Here is a 23,963-nt window from a genome sequence, read left to right as displayed (position 1 = left end):
GAGTTATTGCCCTTTATAGTCAATTTTTAACCATTTTTCGTAAATCTTAGTAATCTTTTACAAAAATCTTCTCCTCTGAAACTACTTGGCCAAATTAATCCAAACTTGGCCACAATCATCTTTTGGGTTAGTAGTTTGAAAAATGTGTCCGGTGACCCGGCCATTCAACCAAGATGGCCGCCATGGCTAAAAATAGAACATGGGGTAAAATGCAGTTTTTGGCTTATAACTCAAAACCCAAAGCATTTAGAGCAAATCTGACATGGAGTGAAATTGTTTATCAGGTCAACATTTATCTGCTCTGAAATTTTTAGATGAATCGGACAACCCGTTGTTGGGTTGCTGACCCTGGATTGTTAGTTTTAAGGAAATTTTGCTGTTTTTGGTCATTATCTTGAATATTATTATTGATAGAGATAAACTGTAAACAACAATAATGTTCAGCAAAGTAAGATTTACAAATAAGTCAACATGACCGAAATGGTCAATTGACCCCCTTAGGAGTTATTGTTCTTTATAGTCAATTTTTAACAATTTTCATAAAATTTGTAAATTTTTACTAACATTTTCCACTGAAACTAATGGGCCAAGTTCATTATAGATAGAGATAATTTTAAGCAGCAAGAATGTTCAGTAAGGTAAGATGTACAAACACATCACCATCACCAAAACACAATTTTGTCATGAATCCATCTGCTTCCTTTAATATTCACATAGACCAAGGTGAGCGACACAGGCTCTTTAGAGCCTCTAGTTTTTGAAAAGTATTATGTGTTAAAAGAAAGAAAAGTTGCATTTGTTAAATGGAAATGTGTAATTCTTGTACTTCAGTATTGCAAAAGTTAAAAGCTTAAGACTTTATAAACCTTAAACAGCTATTTTTGGGAAAACTAGATATTTATACATTTCACACTGAAACCTGCCAAAAAGATTAAAAAAAACCAACTTTTTGACAATTTCATATACAGCTGGCAGTTTGGAAATGTACATATCAACAATTGTCCATCTTTCCCACATAGAAAAATTTACAACTTAAAACGGGTCAAAAGAAAAAATAAAGACCCTGTTTACATACTTCTTTAATGGAATTGCATTGATTCTATCAATTAAATGAGGACAAGGGACATTTATAGTTGTGCTGTGACGTTGTTACTACGTTTTATGATGGTAATAAATTACGTCACAAATTACGTTGTGCCAACGTTGTGTGGATGGTTGTCAGCACGTGCCTTGGAGTTCACAAAATTACGTTGTACCAACGTAATTTTACTACGTTGTCACAACGATAGTATTACGTTGTCACAACGTAATGTCAACGTTGGATTGTTTACTGGGAACATACAGTATGTAGCATTTATCCTGTTAGTGGGCCACACACAGTGTCTAGCATTCATCCTGTTAGTGGGCAACATACAGTGTCTAGCATTCATCCTGTTAGTGGGCAACATAAATTGTCTAGCATTCATCCTGTTAGTGGGCCACATACAGTATCTAGCATTTATCCTGTTAGTTGACAACATACAGTATGTAGCATTTATCCTGTTAGTGGGCCACACACAGTGTCTAGCATTCATCCTGTTAGTGGGCCACATACAGTGTTTAGCATTCATCCTGTTAGTGGGCCACATACAGTGTCTAGCATTCATCATGTTAGTGGGCCACATACAGTATCTAGCATTTATCCTGTTAGTGGACAACATACAGTATGTAGCATTTATCCTGTTAGTGGGCCACACACAGTGTCTAGCATTCATCATGTTAGTGGGCCACATACAGTGTCTAGCATTCATCCTGTTAGTGGGCTGCATACAGTGTCTAGCATTCATCCTGTTAGTGGGCCACATACAGTGTCTAGCATTCATCCTGTTAGTGGGCCACATACAGTATCTAGCATTTATCCTATTAGTGGACAACATACAGTATGTAGAATTTATCCTGTTAGTGGGCCACACACAGTGTCTAGCATTCATCATGTTAGTGGGCCACATACAGTGTCTAGCATTCATCCTGTTAGTGGGCAACATCCAGTGTCTAGCATTCATCCTGTTAGTGGGCAACATAAATTGTCTAGCATTCATCCTGTTAGTGGGCCACATACAGTGTCTAGCTTTCATCCTGTTAGTAGGCCACATACAGTGTCTAGCATTCATCATGTTAGTGGGTTACATACAGTGTCTAGCATTCATCCTGTTAGTGGGCAACATACAGTGTCTAGCATTCATCATGTTAGTGGGCAACATACAGTGTCTCGCATTCATCCTGTTAGTGGACAACATACAGTATCTATCATTTATCCTGTTAGTGGACAACATACAGTATGTAGCATTTATCCTGTTAGTGGGCCACACACGGTGTCTAGCATTCATCCTGTTAGTGGGCAACATACAGTGTCTAGCATTCATCCTGTTAGTGGGCCACATACAGTGTCTAGCATTCATCATGTTAATGGGCCACATACAGTGTCTAGCATTTATCCTGTTAGTGGACAACATACAGTATGTAGCATTTATCCTGTTAGTGGGCCACACACAGTGTCTAGCATTCATCATGTTAGTGGGCCACATACAGTGTCTAGCATTCATCCTGTTAGTGGGCAACATACAGTGTCTAGCATTCATCCTGTTAGTGGGCAACATAAATTGTCTAGCATTCATCCTGTTAGTGGGCCACATACAGTGTCTAGCATTCATCCTGTTAGTGGACAACATACAGTGTCTAGCATTCATCATGTTAGTGGGCAACATACAGTGTCTAGCATTTATCCTGTTAGTGGACAACATACAGTATGTAGCATTTATCCTGTTAGTGGGCCACACACAGTGTCTAGCATTCATCATGTTAGTGGGCCACATACAGTATCTAACATTCATCATGTTAGTGGGCCACACACAGTGTCTAGCATTCATCATGTTAGTGGACAACATACAGTGTCTAGCATTCATCATGTTAGTGGGCCACATACAGTGTCTAGAATTTATCCTGTTAGTGGACAACATACAGTATGTAGCATTTATCCTGTTAGTGGGCCACACACAGTGTCTAGCATTCATCATGTTAGTGGGCAACATACAGTATCTAGCATTCATCCTGTTAGTGTGCAACATACAGTGTCTAGCATTCATCCTGTTAGTGGACAACAAACAGTGTCTAGCATTCATCATGTTAGTGGGCCACATACAGTGTCTAGCATTCATCCTGTTAGTGGACAACATACAGTATCTAGAATTTATCATGTTAGTGGACAACATACAGTATGTAGTATTTATCCTGTTAGTGGGCCACACACAGTGTCTAGCATTCATCATGTTAGTGGGCCACATACAGTGTCTAGCATTCATCCTGTTAGTGGGCCACATACAGTATCTAGCATTTATCCTGTTAGTGGACAACATACAGTATGTAGTATTTATCCTGTTAGTTGGCCACACACAGTGTCTAGCATTCATCATGTAAGTGGGCCACATACAGTGTCTAGCATTCATCCTGTTAGTAGACAACATACAGTATGTAGCCTTTATCCTGTTAGTGGGCAACATACAGTGTCTAGCATTCATCATGTTAGTGGGCTACATACAGTGTCTAGCATTTATCCTGTTAGTGGACAACATACAGTATCTAGCATTCATCCTGTTAGTGGGCAACATACAGTGTCTAGCATTCATCCTGTTAGTGGACAACAAACAGTGTCTAGCATTCATCATGTTAGTGGGCCACATACAGTGTCTAGCATTCATCCTGTTAGTGGACAACATACAGTGTCTAGCATTCATCATGTTAGTGGGCCACATACAGTGTCTAGCATTTATCCTGTTAGTGGGCAACATACAGTGTCTAGCATTCATCCTGTTAGTGGACAACAAACAGTGTCTAGCATTCATCATGTAAGTGGGCCACATACAGTGTCTAGCATTCATCCTGTTAATGGGCCACATACAGTGTCTAGCATTTATCCTGTTAGTGGGCAACATACATTGTCTAGCATTCATCCTGTTAGTGGACAACATACAGTGTCTAGCATTCATCATGTTAGTGGGCAACATACACGGTCTTGCATTCATTATGTTAGTGGGCAACATAAATTGTCTAGCATTCATCCTGTTAATGGGTCACATACAGTGTCTAGCATTTATCCTGTTAGTGGACAACATACAGTGTCTAGCATTCATCATGTTAGTGGACAACATACAGTATCTAGCATTTATCCTGTTAGTGGACAACATACAGTATGTAGTATTTATCCTGTTAGTGGGCCACACACAGTGTCTAGCATTCATCATGTTAGTGGGCCACATACAGTGTCTAGCATTCATCCTGTTAGTGGACATGATACAGTATCTAGCATTTATCCTGTTAGTGGACAACATACAGTATGTAGTATTTATCCTGTTAGTGGGCCACACACAGTGTCTAGCATTCATCATGTTAGTGGGCCACATACAGTGTCTAGCATTCATCCTGTTAGTGGACAGCATACAGTATGTAGCATTTATCCTGTTAGTGGGCAACATACAGTGTCTAGCATTCATCATGTTAGTGGGCCACATACAGTGTCTAGCATTTATCCTGTTAGTGGACAACATACAGTATCTAGCATTTATCCTGTTAGTGGACACCATACAGTATGTAGCATTTATCCTGTTAGTGGGCAACATACAGTGTCAAGCATTCATCTTGTTAGTGGGCAACATACAGTGTCTAGCATTCATCCTGTTAGTGGACAACATACAGTGTCTAGCATTCATCATGTTAGTGGGCCACATACAGAGTCTAGCATTTATCCTGTTAGTGGGCAACATACAGTGTCTAGCATTCATCCTGTTAGTGGACAACAAACAGTGTCTAGCATTCATCATGTAAGTGGGCCACATACAGTGTCTAGCATTCATCCTGTTAATGGGCCACATACAGTGTCTAGCATTTATCCTGTTAGTGGGCAACATACATTGTCTAGCATTCATCCTGTTAGTGGACAACATACAGTGTCTAGCATTCATCATGTTAGTGGGCAACATACACGGTCTTGCATTCATCATGTTAGTGGGCAACATAAATTGTTTAGCATTCATCCTGTTAATGGGTCACATACAGTGTCTAGCATTTATCCTGTTAGTGGACAACATACAGTGTCTAGCATTCATCATGTTAGTGGGCAACATACATTGTCTAGCATTCATCATGTTAGTGGGCAACATAAATTGTCTAGCATTCATCCTGTTAATGGGTCACATACAGTGTCTAGCATTTATCCTGTTAGTGGACAACATACAGTGTCTAGAATTCATCCTGTTAGTGGGCCACACACAGTGTCTAGCATTCATCCTGTTAATGGGTCACATACAGTGTCTAGCATTCATCCTGTTAGTGGACCACATACAGTGTCTAGCATTCATCCTGTTAGTGAGCCACATACAGTATGTAGCATTTGTCTTATTCGATCGATCTTGCAGAACCTACTGATTAATTGTTAATTTTGTTTTCATCCTATATATGCAAGAAATGTTTTCCGCTTGACGTTAAGAAATCAGCAATCAATGAATGAAAAAAGACATGTTACTGTACAATATATCAAGCTCCATGCTGTCCAGAGTCTATAAGATGTCAACTAATCAACAGTTACTTTAAAGGATCTGCAATGAACACAACAATCTCAAAATAATAACACATAAGGGACGACATCAAAAGTTCGATGAAGGATAAAAAACTTAAATCAAATAGTTGGGGGGGGGGGGGGTTCAATATTGCTGCAAGTTTTGTTAATCTAAAATCGATTTTACATATATCCCTATTGGTCAATCAATTTTTCCCAACTTAAGTTAAGAAGGGGGGGGGGGGGGGGTCAGTGAAAGAACTATGTGAATTAAGTTTTGTATCCTTCATTGAACTTTTATTAATCACCATGTCTCTGTGTTCTTTAGGTAACATACATAGTCGCATTTGTCATCCATTCTTATGATTATTCAGATTGAGTTATTGTGGGAGAAAAACGACAAAATAGGTGTCCGGATATTGTTTCCGTTATCAAACTGACTTTTAGTCATAGATAAGACTTCCGGTTTTAAACATGCACAAGAACAACCAATCCTATGATAGATTACAAAAATGAAAAATAAATAAGCCAATCAGAGCGGTCTCCATATCATGGTTTTTAGATCGCAAGAACCACAACTATTATACCTACTTAGAGACAATTATGTTTTCGCGTTTATCCACTTGTAAACTACGATTATACTACTATAATATACATAGACTCTCTGTATTCTGTCCGTAAAGTTTAAATGTTAGACTTTGACAAGCTTGAATTGATTAAGGAAACACCAGGTGGTTTTTTTAAAGTTGTTTTTTAAGTGTGCATTCGTTCGTAACATGTCCTTTTAAAATATCTTTTGAATTCAAACAATATCCCTATCCTTGTCCTATACTATTGAAATGTGATACAATTAGAGTATGCACTTAGATCACTACAAAATAAAATAAAAAACTAACAGAACGCATGGAGCTGGAGGGTGACATGTGTGTACTCATTTTTTTTCTTAAAACAACAAGTCCGTATAAATAATATAAATACTGATGTCCAGACTATGTTGTTATAGTGTTTCAAACAAAACAAAAGTCTAAACAAAATATAAGAATATTCAAAAGAACGGAGGAAATTAGAAAAATAAGTAAGCAGCCACAAAAATAGACCAAAATATACCAAAGATGTACAGAGACAGACGAAATAGTCATTAAAAGAAAAGTAGACAGACAACATTCCAGAAATATTGTTGGCTATTTAGCGTTGTGATAAAAATATCGACTTGCAAAAAGATGTAAACGGAAACTTTATATCTATCTAAACATATATGAGATGTAAACAGCAGGGTCAAATTCTAAAAAAATGGATATTAATGATTCTCCTTTTAAACATCACGAGTAGATGCGCGTACTATATCATATGCCATTTGTATGTCACAATTTGGAAGCATCACGTGTTAAGTATTTATGTTTTTGACTTTTTATTATTGTGCATGGGGGAAACTGTTCAAAATATAGATATTAGTATGAATCAAAAGATTAATTGCAAAATAAATTAAAAAAAGAAACACAACATATATAAGAAACACAACACAACCCTTCTTAAAAGAACAAAAAAGAAACACAACATAATATATAAGAAACACAACACAACCCTTCTTAAAAGAACAAAAAAGAAACACAACATAATATATAAGAAACACAACACAACCCTTCTTAAAAGAACAAAAAAGAAACACAACATAATATATAAGAAACACAACACAACCCTTCTTAAAAGAACAAAAAAGAAACACAACATAATATATAAGAAACACAACACAACCCTTCTTAAAAGAACAAAAAAGAAACACAACATAATATATAAGAAACACAACACAACCCTTCTTAAAAGAACAAAAAAGAAACACAACATAATATATAAGAAACACAACACAACCCTTCTTAAAAGAACAAAAAAGAAACACAACATAATATATAAGAAACACAACACAACCCTTCTTAAAAGAACAAAAAAGAAACACAACATAATATATAAGAAACACAACACAACCCTTCTTAAAAGAACAAAAAAGAAACACAACATAATATATAAGAAACACAACACAACCCTTCTAAAAAGAACAAAAAAGAAACACAACATAATATATAAGAAACACAACACAACCCTTCTTAAAAGAACAAAAAAGAAACACAACATAATATATAAGAAACACAACACAACCCTTCTTAAAAGAACAAAAAAGAAACACAACATATATAAGAAACACAACACAACCCTTCTTAAAAGAACAAAAAAGAAACACAACATAATATATAAGAAACACAACACAACCCTTCTTAAAAGAACAAAAAAGAAACACAACATATATAAGAAACACAACACAACCCTTCTTAAAAGAACAAAAAAGAAACACAACATAATATATAAGAAACACAACACAACCCTTCTTAAAAGAACAAAAAAGAAACACAACATAATATATAAGAAACACAACACAACCCTTCTAAAAAGAACAAAAAAGAAACACAACATAATATATAAGAAACACAACACAACCCTTCTTAAAAGAACAAAAAAGAAACACAACATAATATATAAGAAACACAACACAACCCTTCTTAAAAGAACAAAAAAGAAACACAACATAATATATAAGAAACACAACACAACCCTTCTTAAAAGAACAAAAAAGAAACACAACATAATATATAAGAAACACAACACAACCCTTCTTAAAAGAACAAAAAAGAAACACAACATAATATATAAGAAACACAACACAACCCTTCTTAAAAGAACAAAAAAGAAACACAACATAATATATAAGAAACACAACACAACCCTTCTTAAAAGAACAAAAAAGAAACACAACATAATATATAAGAAACACAACACAACCCTTCTTAAAAGAACAAAAAAGAAACACAACATAATATATAAGAAACACAACACAACCCTTCTTAAAAGAACAAAAAAGAAACACAACATAATATATAAGAAACACAACACAACCCTTCTTAAAAGAACAAAAAAGAAACACAACATAATATATAAGAAACACAACACAACCCTTCTTAAAAGAACAAAAAAGAAACACAACATAATATATAAGAAACACAACACAACCCTTCTTAAAAGAACAAAAAAGAAACACAACATAATATATAAGAAACACAACACAACCCTTCTTAAAAGAACAAAAAAGAAACACAACATAATATATAAGAAACACAACACAACCCTTCTTAAAAGAACAAAAAAGAAACACAACATAATATATAAGAAACACAACACAACCCTTCTTAAAAGAACAAAAAAGAAACACAACATAATATATAAGAAACACAACACAACCCTTCTTAAAAGAACAAAAAAGAAACACAACATAATATATAAGAAACACAACACAACCCTTCTTAAAAGAACAAAAAAGAAACACAACATATATAAGAAACACAACACAACCCTTCTAAAAAGAACGAAAAAGAAACACAACATAATATATAAGAAACACAACACAACCCTTCTTAAAAGAACAAAAAAGAAACACAACATAATATATAAGAAACACAACACAACCCTTCTTAAAAGAACAAAAAAGAAACACAACATAATATATAAGAAACACAACACAACCCTTCTAAAAAGAACGAAAAAGAAACACAACATAATATATAAGAAACACAACACAACCCTTCTTAAAAGAACAAAAAAGAAACACAACATAATATATAAGAAACACAACACAACCCTTCTTAAAAGAACAAAAAAGAAACACAACATAATATATAAGAAACACAACACAACCCTTCTTAAAAGAACAAAAAAGAAACACAACATAATATATAAGAAACACAACACAACCCTTCTTAAAAGAACAAAAAGAAACACAACATAATATATAAGAAACACAACACAACCCTTCTTAAAAGAACAAAAAAGAAACACAACATAATATATAAGAAACACAACACAACCCTTCTTAAAAGAACAAAAAGAAACACAACATAATATATAAGAAACACAACACAACCCTTCTTAAAAGAACAAAAAAGAAACACAACATAATATATAAGAAACACAACACAACCCTTCTTAAAAGAACAAAAAAGAAACACAACATAATATATAAGAAACACAACACAACCCTTCTTAAAAGAACAAAAAAGAAACACAACATATATAAGAAACACAACACAACCCTTCTAAAAAGAACGAAAAAGAAACACAACATAATATATAAGAAACACAACACAACCCTTCTAAAAAGAACGAAAAAGAAACACAACATAATATATAAGAAACACAACACAACCCTTCTTAAAAGAACAAAAAAGAAACACAACATAATATATAAGAAACACAACACAACCCTTCTAAAAAGAACAAAAAAGAAACACAACATAATATATAAGAAACACAACACAACCCTTCTTAAAAGAACAAAAAAGAAACACAACATAATATATAAGAAACACAACACAACCCTTCTTAAAAGAACAAAAAAGAAACACAACATAATATATAAGAAACACAACACAACCCTTCTAAAAAGAACAAAAAAGAAACACAACATAATATATAAGAAACACAACACAACCCTTCTAAAAAGAACAAAAAAGAAACACAACATAATATATAAGAAACACAACACAACCCTTCTTAAAAGAACAAAAAAGAAACACAACATAATATATAAGAAACACAACACAACCCTTCTTAAAAGAACAAAAAAGAAACACAACATAATATATAAGAAACACAACACAACCCTTCTTAAAAGAACAAAAAAGAAACACAACATATATAAGAAACACAACACAACCCTTCTTAAAAGAACAAAAAAGAAACACAACATAATATATAAGAAACACAACACAACCCTTCTTAAAAGAACAAAAAAGAAACACAACATAATATATAAGAAACACAACACAACCCTACTTAAAAGAACAAAAAAGAAACACAACATTATATATAAGAAACACAACACAACCCTTCTTAAAAGAACAAAAAAGAAACACAACATAATATATAAGAAACACAACACAACCCTTCTTAAAAGAACAAAAAAGAAACACAACATAATATATAAGAAACACAACACAACCCTTCTTAAAAGAACAAAAAAGAAACACAACATAATATATAAGAAACACAACACAACCCTTCTAAAAAGAACAAAAAAGAAACACAACATAATATATAAGAAACACAACACAACCCTTCTTAAAAGAACAAAAAAGAAACACAACATAATATATAAGAAACACAACACAACCCTTCTTAAAAGAACAAAAAAGAAACACAACATAATATATAAGAAACACAACACAACCCTTCTTAAAAGAACAAAAAAGAAACACAACATATATAAGAAACACAACACAACCCTTCTTAAAAGAACAAAAAAGAAACACAACATAATATATAAGAAACACAACACAACCCTTCTTAAAAGAACAAAAAAGAAACACAACATAATATATAAGAAACACAACACAACCCTTCTAAAAAGAACAAAAAAGAAACACAACATAATATATAAGAAACACAACACAACCCTTCTTAAAAGAACAAAAAAGAAACACAACATAATATATAAGAAACACAACACAACCCTTCTTAAAAGAACAAAAAAGAAACACAACATAATATATAAGAAACACAACACAACCCTTCTTAAAAGAACAAAAAAGAAACACAACATATATAAGAAACACAACACAACCCTTCTTAAAAGAACAAAAAAGAAACACAACATAATATATAAGAAACACAACACAACCCTTCTTAAAAGAACAAAAAAGAAACACAACATAATATATAAGAAACACAACACAACCCTTCTTAAAAGAACAAAAAAGAAACACAACATAATATATAAGAAACACAACACAACCCTTCTTAAAAGAACAAAAAAGAAACACAACATAATATATAAGAAACACAACACAACCCTTCTTAAAAGAACAAAAAAGAAACACAACATAATATATAAGAAACACAACACAACCCTTCTTAAAAGAACAAAAAAGAAACACAACATAATATATAAGAAACACAACACAACCCTTCTTAAAAGAACAAAAAAGAAACACAACATAATATATAAGAAACACAACACAACCCTTCTTAAAAGAACAAAAAAGAAACACAACATAATATATAAGAAACACAACACAACCCTTCTTAAAAGAACAAAAAAGAAACACAACATAATATATAAGAAACACAACACAACCCTTCTTAAAAGAACAAAAAAGAAACACAACATAATATATAAGAAACACAACACAACCCTTCTTAAAAGAACAAAAAAGAAACACAACATAATATATAAGAAACACAACACAACCCTTCTTAAAAGAACAAAAAAGAAACACAACATAATATATAAGAAACACAACACAACCCTTCTTAAAAGAACAAAAAAGAAACACAACATAATATATAAGAAACACAACACAACCCTTCTTAAAAGAACAAAAAAGAAACACAACATAATATATAAGAAACACAACACAACCCTTCTTAAAAGAACAAAAAAGAAACACAACATAATATATAAGAAACACAACACAACCCTTCTTAAAAGAACAAAAAAGAAACACAACATAATATATAAGAAACACAACACAACCCTTCTAAAAAGAACAAAAAAGAAACACAACATAATATATAAGAAACACAACACAACCCTTCTTAAAAGAACAAAAAAGAAACACAACATAATATATAAGAAACACAACACAACCCTTCTTAAAAGAACAAAAAAGAAACACAACATAATATATAAGAAACACAACACAACCCTTCTAAAAAGAACGAAAAAGAAACACAACATAATATATAAGAAACACAACACAACCCTTCTTAAAAGAACAAAAAAGAAACACAACATATATAAGAAACACAACACAACCCTTCTTAAAAGAACAAAAAAGAAACACAACATAATATATAAGAAACACAACACAACCCTTCTTAAAAGAACAAAAAAGAAACACAACATAATATATAAGAAACACAACACAACCCTTCTTAAAAGAACAAAAAAGAAACACAACATAATATATAAGAAACACAACACAACCCTTCTAAAAAGAACAAAAAAGAAACACAACATAATATATAAGAAACACAACACAACCCTTCTTAAAAGAACAAAAAAGAAACACAACATAATATATAAGAAACACAACACAACCCTTCTAAAAAGAACAAAAAAGAAACACAACATAATATATAAGAAACACAACACAACCCTTCTTAAAAGAACAAAAAAGAAACACAACATAATATATAAGAAACACAACACAACCCTTCTTAAAAGAACAAAAAAGAAACACAACATAATATATAAGAAACACAACACAACCCTTCTTAAAAGAACAAAAAAGAAACACAACATAATATATAAGAAACACAACACAACCCTTCTAAAAAGAACGAAAAAGAAACACAACATAATATATAAGAAACACAACACAACCCTTCTAAAAAGAACAAAAAAGAAACACAACATAATATATAAGAAACACAACACAACCCTTCTTAAAAGAACAAAAAAGAAACACAACATAATATATAAGAAACACAACACAACCCTTCTAAAAAGAACAAAAAAGAAACACAACATAATATATAAGAAACACAACACAACCCTTCTTAAAAGAACAAAAAAGAAACACAACATAATATATAAGAAACACAACACAACCCTTCTTAAAAGAACAAAAAAGAAACACAACATATATAAGAAACACAACACAACCCTTCTTAAAAGAACAAAAAAGAAACACAACATAATATATAAGAAACACAACACAACCCTTCTAAAAAGAACAAAAAAGAAACACAACATAATATACAAGAAACACAACACAACCCTTCTTAAAAGAACAAAAAAGAAACACAACATAATATATAAGAAACACAACACAACCCTTCTTAAAAGAACAAAAAAGAAACACAACATAATATATAAGAAACACAACACAACCCTTCTAAAAAGAACGAAAAAGAAACACAACATAATATATAAGAAACACAACACAACCCTTCTTAAAAGAACAAAAAAGAAACACAACATAATATATAAGAAACACAACACAACCCTTCTTAAAAGAACAAAAAAGAAACACAACATAATATATAAGAAACACAACACAACCCTTCTTAAAAGAACAAAAAAGAAACACAACATAATATATAAGAAACACAACACAACCCTTCTTAAAAGAACAAAAAAGAAACACAACATAATATATAAGAAACACAACACAACCCTTCTTAAAAGAACAAAAAAGAAACACAACATAATATATAAGAAACACAACACAACCCTTCTTAAAAGAACAAAAAAGAAACACAACATAATATATAAGAAACACAACACAACCCTTCTTAAAAGAACAAAAAAGAAACACAACATAATATATAAGAAACACAACACAACCCTTCTTAAAAGAACAAAAAAGAAACGCAACATAATATATAAGAAACACAACACAACCCTTCTTAAAAGAACAAAAAAGAAACACAACATAATATATAAGAAACACAACACAACCCTTCTTAAAAGAACAAAAAAGAAACACAACATAATATATAAGAAACACAACACAACCCTTCTTAAAAGAACAAAAAAGAAACACAACATAATATATAAGAAACACAACACAACCCTTCTTAAAAGAACAAAAAAGAAACACAACATAATATATAAGAAACACAACACAACCCTTCTTAAAAGAACAAAAAAGAAACACAACATAATATATAAGAAACACAACACAACCCTTCTTAAAAGAACAAAAAAGAAACGCAACATAATATATAAGAAACACAACACAACCCTTCTTAAAAGAACAAAAAAGAAACACAACATAATATATAAGAAACACAACACAACCCTTCTTAAAAGAACAAAAAAGAAACACAACATAATATATAAGAAACACAACACAACCCTTCTTAAAAGAACAAAAAAGAAACACAACATAATATATAAGAAACACAACACAACCCTTCTTAAAAGAACAAAAAAGAAACACAACATAATATATAAGAAACACAACACAACCCTTCTAAAAAGAACAAAAAAGAAACACAACATAATATATAAGAAACACAACACAACCCTTCTTAAAAGAACAAAAAAGAAACACAACATAATATATAAGAAACACAACACAACCCTTCTTAAAAGAACAAAAAAGAAACACAACATAATATATAAGAAACACAACACAACCCTTCTTAAAAGAACAAAAAAGAAACACAACATAATATATAAGAAACACAACACAACCCTTCTTAAAAGAACAAAAAAGAAACACAACATAATATATAAGAAACACAACACAACCCTTCTAAAAAGAACAAAAAGAAACACAACATAATATATAAGAAACACAACACAACCCTTCTTAAAAGAACAAAAAAGAAACACAACATAATATATAAGAAACACAACACAACCCTTCTAAAAAGAACAAAAAAGAAACACAACATAATATATAAGAAACACAACACAACCCTTCTTAAAAGAACAAAAAAGAAACACAACATAATATATAAGAAACACAACACAACCCTTCTTAAAAGAACAAAAAAGAAACACAACATAATATATAAGAAACACAACACAACCCTTCTTAAAAGAACAAAAAAGAAACACAACATAATATATAAGAAACACAACACAACCCTTCTAAAAAGAACGAAAAAGAAACACAACATAATATATAAGAAACACAACACAACCCTTCTAAAAAGAACAAAAAAGAAACACAACATAATATATAAGAAACACAACACAACCCTTCTTAAAAGAACAAAAAAGAAACACAACATAATATATAAGAAACACAACACAACCCTTCTTAAAAGAACAAAAAAGAAACACAACATAATATATAAGAAACACAACACAACCCTTCTTAAAAGAACAAAAAAGAAACACAACATAATATATAAGAAACACAACACAACCCTTCTTAAAAGAACAAAAAAGAAACACAACATAATATATAAGAAACACAACACAACCCTTCTTAAAAGAACAAAAAAGAAACACAACATAATATATAAGAAACACAACACAACCCTTCTAAAAAGAACAAAAAAGAAACACAACATAATATATAAGAAACACAACACAACCCTTCTTAAAAGAACAAAAAAGAAACACAACATAATATATAAGAAACACAACACAACCCTTCTTAAAAGAACAAAAAAGAAACACAACATAATATATAAGAAACACAACACAACCCTTCTAAAAAGAACAAAAAAGAAACACAACATAATATATAAGAAACACAACACAACCCTTCTTAAAAGAACAAAAAAGAAACACAACATAATATATAAGAAACACAACACAACCCTTCTTAAAAGAACAAAAAAGAAACGCAACATAATATATAAGAAACACAACACAACCCTTCTTAAAAGAACAAAAAAGAAACACAACATAATATATAAGAAACACAACACAACCCTTCTTAAAAGAACAAAAAAGAAACACAACATAATATATAAGAAACACAACACAACCCTTCTAAAAAGAACAAAAAAGAAACACAACATATATAAGAAACACAACACAACCCTTCTTAAAAGAACAAAAAAGAAACACAACATAATATATAAGAAACACAACACAACCCTTCTTAAAAGAACAAAAAAGAAACACAACATAATATATAAGAAACACAACACAACCCTTCTTAAAAGAACAAAAAAGAAACACAACATAATATATAAGAAACACAACACAACCCTTCTAAAAAGAACAAAAACAATGTGATAGTGTTAAAGATCTGGCAACTTAAATCAATGACAACAGGAATTCTCTTTTGAGTTTATTTATATCACCATTAGTATACATTACATGTTTATCATTTGTTAAACATGCGAAACAACCAAATTACGAATAACGTTAATTTCAAACACCTTCTAGTAAGCAGGAGTTTTGAAGCAATTAATCTGACTCTAACAATTAAGTAAATGTCCACATGCGCCTTGGGTTTTACACTTAAGGTGAAATCCTAAAATTACCTTTCTATCACTTTATTTATTTTAACAGCTAACTTGCAATTTGTTTGTCATAATATGGAAGCCTCACGTGGTAAGTATTTATGTTTTGACTATTAATTATTATGCATGGGGAACACTGTTCAAAATATAGATATGAATATGAAGCAATTAATTAGTTGCCAAATAAATTATAATAAATCTTAGAAAGAAACACAACAAAACCCTTCTTAAAAGAATATTAACAATGTGTTGAAGATTTATCAACTTAAATCAATGACAAAAGGAATACATATATTGAAGTTATCTATATCACCATAAGTATACATTACATGTTTATCATTTGTGGAAAATGCTAAACATTGAATATACAAATAACGGAAATAACAAACATCGTGTAGTAAGCAGGATTTTTGAAGCAATTAATCTGTTTGAAAAAATAAAAACTTATACAATCATAATCCCGAACAACCTACCATGGAACAGTTGCTTTTGTCTGAGAAAATACATTAGCCCTCCTTTCATTAATACGATTCCCACTTTCACGTAAATATTCTCATGTGCCTTCGGTTTTAAGCTTTATGGTGAATGCTAAAACATACCGTTCTATCACTTTTATTTATTTGAACAAATAACTTGACAATACATGTTTAATATCATATATAAACCTTGAATATATAAAGAAAAGAACACAATAACTTACTTTGTTGCATATAATTACAGCTACCAATTCATATTTCGAAGTAACACATCATTGAATTGTTTGATCACTCTCCGAAATCTTAATAACACACAAAATCCGAATTTTCAAAACCATCATGGAAATAAATTAGAAATTAAAGTCCTTCAGATAATTCCGAGTAACACTACATGGTGTCCTGTTATCAAATGATCTATACACGGTGTATTTGTCTTATTTAAACTATATGTTCGCTTGGGAAGATACACATGCAACTTAATATCCTCAGGTTTTTAACATATCTGCATAATTGTTTGTAATTTTATACATCTAATCCTTCTACGTGTACTTTAAATGCCGAAAATATAAAAGAGGGACCAACACTGTGATATTATAAATCAGCAAATTTAAAAGCTGATATAACAAATAAAAAAATCAAATAGTTATTTCCAAGAATTTGCACTGTAAATACAAACCACAAAGAAATGCTTGAAGAATTATTTCAACGTTAATGATCTTTTTTACAATATAAAGAAATGAATTGATATTACTTTCCGGTGACAAACAGTACCCGACTCAGTTTTGTTCAAATAGGAAAAGATGACGTTGAAACAATGACGAATCTTTTTTGACCTATCACTAGTGCAAAAATGATATGGATTTTTTTCAGTAATCATAATTTTCTTTTTTTAAACAAATAATCGACTTAATACGTATGCTTATATTTGTCTTTTTATATAGAGACTAGAACACACCCGTGATATCACGGGTCCGTGACTGAATTAAAGTATATAACTATGCGCAAGCCTTATTTTAGTATTAGTATTGTCATCTGATAAAGTCATGCCGATTATAAGATACACAGTTTTTCTCTGCTTTCAAGTCTTTCTGTTTGAACCCGTCGAACTGAAACAATAATATTAATTATTTGGAAAACAAAAGGTCCTGGAATGGAGTATTTTTTAATCAACAGCATTGTCCTATTATGTTATAAATAAAGTTGAATTCTTTGCTTTGCTGTTTTACGTCATGCCCACTAACAAATTGAAAACTGTACCTATACGCCTTATTTTTAGTCCAGATTTTTAGTATTCGTATTGTTATCTTAGAAAGTCTTACTGATTAAAATACTACAATAGGTAACAATTTGACAATTTAGTAGTGTCAACTCTGTGGTTATGACCCGTGTATATAGCATATTTAATCCTGAATACAACGTTTGGTGGTGCGCCTGTCAGATGCGGAACGTATAGATAAGGTAATAGTTAACAGGTGAATATACTATTGGTATCGGTAGCGGACTCGACCCGGAACTTCTTAATTATTGGCAATATTAATTACGTGGAAAAGAAAAGGGCCTGGAGTGGTGTAATTTTTAATCTACACCTTTGTACTATATTAGTTATATATAAAGTTGAATTATGTGATTCGTCGTTTTTACGTGATGACGGCTGACAAATTGGACCTCGTAATTTTAGTGTTATAGATATTGCAGTGTGATATAGTTTTTAAATAAGACAAATATAAACCAGAGTTCAAATGGCGTGGGGTCATCGTATAACATTCAATGACAGGAAAGGCAAAAAACGTACAGTCAGCTAAAAAAAGGTTCCGACATGAAAAGATATAAACAAATATAAGCATTAATTGTTTAAAATAGTTTCAAAAGGTACCAGGATTATGATGTAGTACGCCAGACGCTCTTTTCGTCTACATAAGACTCATCAGTAACGCTCATATCAAAATAATTATAAAGCAAAACAAGTAAAAAGTGGAAGACCATTGAAGATCCAAAATTCCAAAACAATATGGCTAAGGTTAAACAGTTGACGTTCTTAGGTTATTGTTCAGATATGTAAAGATTCAAAACTACAAATGTTTGAATTGTTAAAATGATACACGGACACAATTTGAACCTTTGTTCAATTATATTCTTACAGACAATCTAAACAGATATCTCAAAGAGATACTATAAAGACACACAGTGTATATGTTTTCAACGCCTCACACATCTTTGTTATCATTATACCTTGAACAAAAGAAAATGATTTAAATATTGTTGTGCACGTACTAGACTGTTACTGTAAAGTTTCGATGTTAAACTTTGACAAGATTGAATAAATTAAGGAAACAAACTGCAGGTGTTATTTCTATAGTTGTTTGTTAATCGGACCTTCGTTCAAAAAGTATCCTGTTTAAAATATCTTTTGAAATCAAACAATATTCCTAAGCTTATCGTATATTGTTGTAATGTGATACAATTGGTACTCTATTGTAGATCACAAACAAAGTTTGAAAAGGGGACGCACGAAGAAATAGGTTGACATGTATAATTTTCATTGGACTTAGAGTTAATATTCCATATACAGCATGTCAATACTGATGTCAAGGCTGTTTCGTTGTACTGTTTACGCAATACAAAACAAAAGCCAAAACAATTATATGAATATTCAAAAGTGTACAGAAAATTAGGAAGTGAGCATCTAAAAAGTAAAATTAAAAGGCAATACCAACGTTCTACAGAGGCCGCGGTTATCAAAGATAAAGAAAAATATTAAGTCAACAGTTCAGATATAAATGTATTTGTAATGGCCAATGTAGCTATGAAATGAATACATACTCGAAAAAGATCGAAACAGAAACGTTATATATCTAATTATAAATAGATTTATACAGAAGAATCAAACTCCATATTATAAAAATCAATTATTTTTCTTTACACCTTTTAAACAACATAAGCATTGATGTGTGTGTTACAATATGATAACCTTAGATTTTTAGTGTTAATGTTTTTTGACTATTCATTATTGTACATGGTCTTCAATATATAGATATGAAAATAATGCCACGATATAATTAAATAATAAATAAAGAAGATCAAAATATTTTAAAGGGGGCTCGCGGGTATGCATAAATTCTTTTGTTTAATTATAGGATTTCGCTATATTTTTCTATAAGGGAAATTTATCATATACTTCATAGAAAAATAAAATGAAGAAATTGGGTCACCGTTCATTTAAGCTCAATCTGCCTTCAAAAAAGTTTACATTAAAGGTATAGTTTTTTTATTGAACTAATAGGAGAAATAGAGGTTAATCGAGAAAAAAAGGAAAGAACTAAATTTTTAGAAAATACTTTAATTTTACAATAGTTTACATTAAGTACATCTTAATCGAAAAAAAAATAATAATAAATATATAGGTCACCGATTAGTTAAAAAAGATATTTCAAACACCAACAAATGTCATATTTTGCACCAAAGGGAGATGCTTGGTTTTGTTTTATTCTACATTGGCTAGATGTATAGGAGAAAGGTTGAGATTTCACAAATCATGTTAAAACCTTGCGTTTGTCTCAAGTCAAAAGGGTCCGTGTAACATTTATCAATTCAAAGTTTAAAAAGTTTGATATTTTAGACATGTTTAGATTTTTGGAAGTTTTAAAATATCAAAATTTCAAATTGTGTTAAAGTTTTGAAATTTTGAAATTTTAACCAAATTATTAAAATATTAAAATTCTAAATATCGTTTATAAATTTAATAGTTTAGGAATTTGATCAAACTTTTCAAATAATAAACCGAAGGGGCAATTTTGATTATTTCACTTTTTGAAAGTTTGTATTTTTAAATTTTTGATTAAAATATCAAAAATAGAAAAGGGGCGAAAAGAGGGGTACCTGTAAACGCTGATGTAAACACGGTTCTGATAACAATCATTCTTAGTTATAAATGAATAGCACGAAATATATCAAATATTTTTTAATTACAAAATAAATAATGAAAAGAAGAAGTCGATTTTTGTTTATGAAACATATTAGACATCACATAGGATAACAGTATCCTGAAATTTAAGGATGTGCATCTATCAAAAAAAATATAGTTAAACCTAATTAAACCGGAATCAAATAAGTTAATTTAAATCTTTTATATAAGGTTACGTTTGAGATAAATAATTCAGAGCTATTTGGTGTTCCCAGTGCCCAACATTTAGAAGTAACAGTGAAAAATGACCAACGCGCAGTAAACCAAATAGTATTATTCGCCTTTTTGACGTTTCTGGTGAAGGTAGATCCAGAAAGAGCGGTTCGGTCGCAAGCAACTTTAAACGTTTTGTTTTCTTTTTTTATCGATTGCATGAAGATACTATATTGCCTTTTATGATTTATTTCAGTTCCAAGAAATGATACAGAAGGAATACTTAATGTGTAGCGTCGCAATGAACGATGTGCAAGTCGTGCTTCAGCTGGCTCCTAGACAAAAAAGTGTACTGGTTCAGTGATTATAGACGTCATACCTAACTCCTAAATATAACAATGAACTTAAATTAAAATATATATAGAGACTAGAACACACCCGTGATATCACGGGTCCGTGACTGAATTAAAGTATATAACTATGCGCAAGCCTTATTTTAGTATTAGTATTGTCATCTGATAAAGTCATGCCGATTATAAGATACACAGTTTTTCTCTGCTTTCAAGTCTTTCTGTTTGAACCCGTCGAACTGAAACAATAATATTAATTATTTGGAAAACAAAAGGTCCTGGAATGGAGTATTTTTTAATCAACAGCATTGTCCTATTATGTTATAAATAAAGTTGAATTCTTTGCTTTGCTGTTTTACGTCATGCCCACTAACAAATTGAAAACTGTACCTATACGCCTTATTTTTAGTCCAGATTTTTAGTATTCGTATTGTTATCTTAGAAAGTCTTACTGATTAAAATACTACAATAGGTAACAATTTGACAATTTAGTAGTGTCAACTCTGTGGTTATGACCCGTGTATATAGCATATTTAATCCTGAATACAACGTTTGGTGGTGCGCCTGTCAGATGCGGAACGTACAGATAAGGTAATAGTTAACAGGTGAATATACTATTGGTATCGGTAGCGGACTCGACCCGGAACTTCTTAATTATTGGCAATATTAATTACGTGGAAAAGAAAAGGGCCTGGAGTGGTGTAATTTTTAATCTACACCTTTGTACTATATTAGTTATATATAAAGTTGAATTATGTGATTCGTCGTTTTTACGTGATGACGGCTGACAAATTGGACCTCGTAATTTTAGTGTTATAGATATTGCAGTGTGATATAGTTTTTAAATAAGACAAATATAAACCAGAGTTCAAATGGCGTGGGGTCATCGTATAACATTCAATGACAGGAAAGGCAAAAAACGTACAGTCAGCTAAAAAAAGGTTCCGACATGAAAAGATATAAACAAATATAAGCATTAATTGTTTAAAATAGTTTCAAAAGGTACCAGGATTATGATGTAGTACGCCAGACGCTCTTTTCGTCTACATAAGACTCATCAGTAACGCTCATATCAAAATAATTATAAAGCAAAACAAGTAAAAAGTGGAAGACCATTGAAGATCCAAAATTCCAAAACAATATGGCTAAGGTTAAACAGTTGACGTTCTTAGGTTATTGTTCAGATATGTAAAGATTCAAAACTACAAATGTTTGAATTGTTAAAATGATACACGGACACAATTTGAACCTTTGTTCAATCATATTCTTACAGACAATCTAAACAGATATCTCAAAGAGATACTATAAAGACACACAGTGTATATGTTTTCAACGCCTCACACATCTTTGTTATCATTATACCTTGAACAAAAGAAAATGATTTAAATATTGTTGTGCACGTACTAGACTGTTACTGTAAAGTTTCGATGTTAAACTTTGACAAGATTGAATAAATTAAGGAAACAAACTGCAGGTGTTATTTCTATGGTTGTTTGTTAATCGGACCTTCGTTCAAAACGTATCCTGTTTAAAATATCTTTTGAAATCAAACAATATTCCTAAGCTTATCGTATATTGTTGTAATGTGATACAATTGGTACTCTATTGTAGATCACAAACAAAGTTTGAAAAGGGGACGCACGAAGAAATAGGTTGACATGTATAATTTTCATTGGACTTAGAGTTAATATTCCATATACAGCATGTCAATACTGATGTCAAGGCTGTTTCGTTGTACTGTTTACGCAATACAAAACAAAAGCCAAAACAATTATATGAATATTTAAAAGTGTACAGAAAATTAGGAAGTGAGCATCTAAAAAGTAAAATTAAAAGGCAATACCAACGTTCTACAGAGGCCGCGGTTATCAAAGATAAAGAAAAATATTAAGTCAACAGTTCAGATATAAATGTATTTGTAATGGCCAATGTAGCTATGAAATGAATACATACTCGAAAAAGATCGAAACAGAAACGTTATATATCTAATTATAAATAGATTTATACAGAAGAATCAAACTCCATATTATAAAAATCAATTATTTTTCTTTACACCTTTTTAACAACATAAGCATTGATGTGTGTGTTACAATATGATAACCTTAGATTTTTAGTGTTAATGTTTTTTGACTATTCATTATTGTACATGGTCTTCAATATATAGATATGAAAATAATGCCACGATATAATTAAATAATAAATAAAGAAGATCAAAATATTTTAAAGGGGGCTCGCGGGTATGCATAAATTCTTTTGTTTAATTATAGGATTTCGCTATATTTTTCTATAAGGGAAATTTATCATATACTTCATAGAAAAATAAAATGAAGAAATTGGGTCACCGTTCATTTAAGCTCAATCTGCCTTCAAAAAAGTTTACATTAAAGGTATAGTTTTTTTATTGAACTAATAGGAGAAATAGAGGTTAATCGAGAAAAAAAGGAAAGAACTAA

At 30.9% G+C, this 23,963-nt stretch overlaps 1 protein-coding gene across 2 annotated transcripts in view; it reads right to left on the bottom strand.

Moving 5' to 3' along the window:
- The window catches only part of LOC143054825 (uncharacterized), a 141,071-nt gene extending 123,617 nt beyond the window's left edge, over window positions 1-17,454 (bottom strand). For both annotated transcript variants that reach the window (XM_076227874.1, XM_076227876.1), the window contains exon 1: window positions 17,271-17,454. The gene's annotated coding sequence lies outside the window, so the exon portion shown is untranslated. The remainder of the gene's footprint in view (window positions 1-17,270) is intronic.
- Window positions 17,455-23,963: the final 6,509 nt, after the last annotated feature.

Source organism: Mytilus galloprovincialis, chromosome 12, assembly GCF_965363235.1.
Source record: "Mytilus galloprovincialis chromosome 12, xbMytGall1.hap1.1, whole genome shotgun sequence".
In the NCBI taxonomy this organism is placed as follows: domain Eukaryota; kingdom Metazoa; phylum Mollusca; class Bivalvia; order Mytilida; family Mytilidae; genus Mytilus; species Mytilus galloprovincialis.
This window is presented reverse-complemented; position numbering and strand designations above follow the sequence as displayed.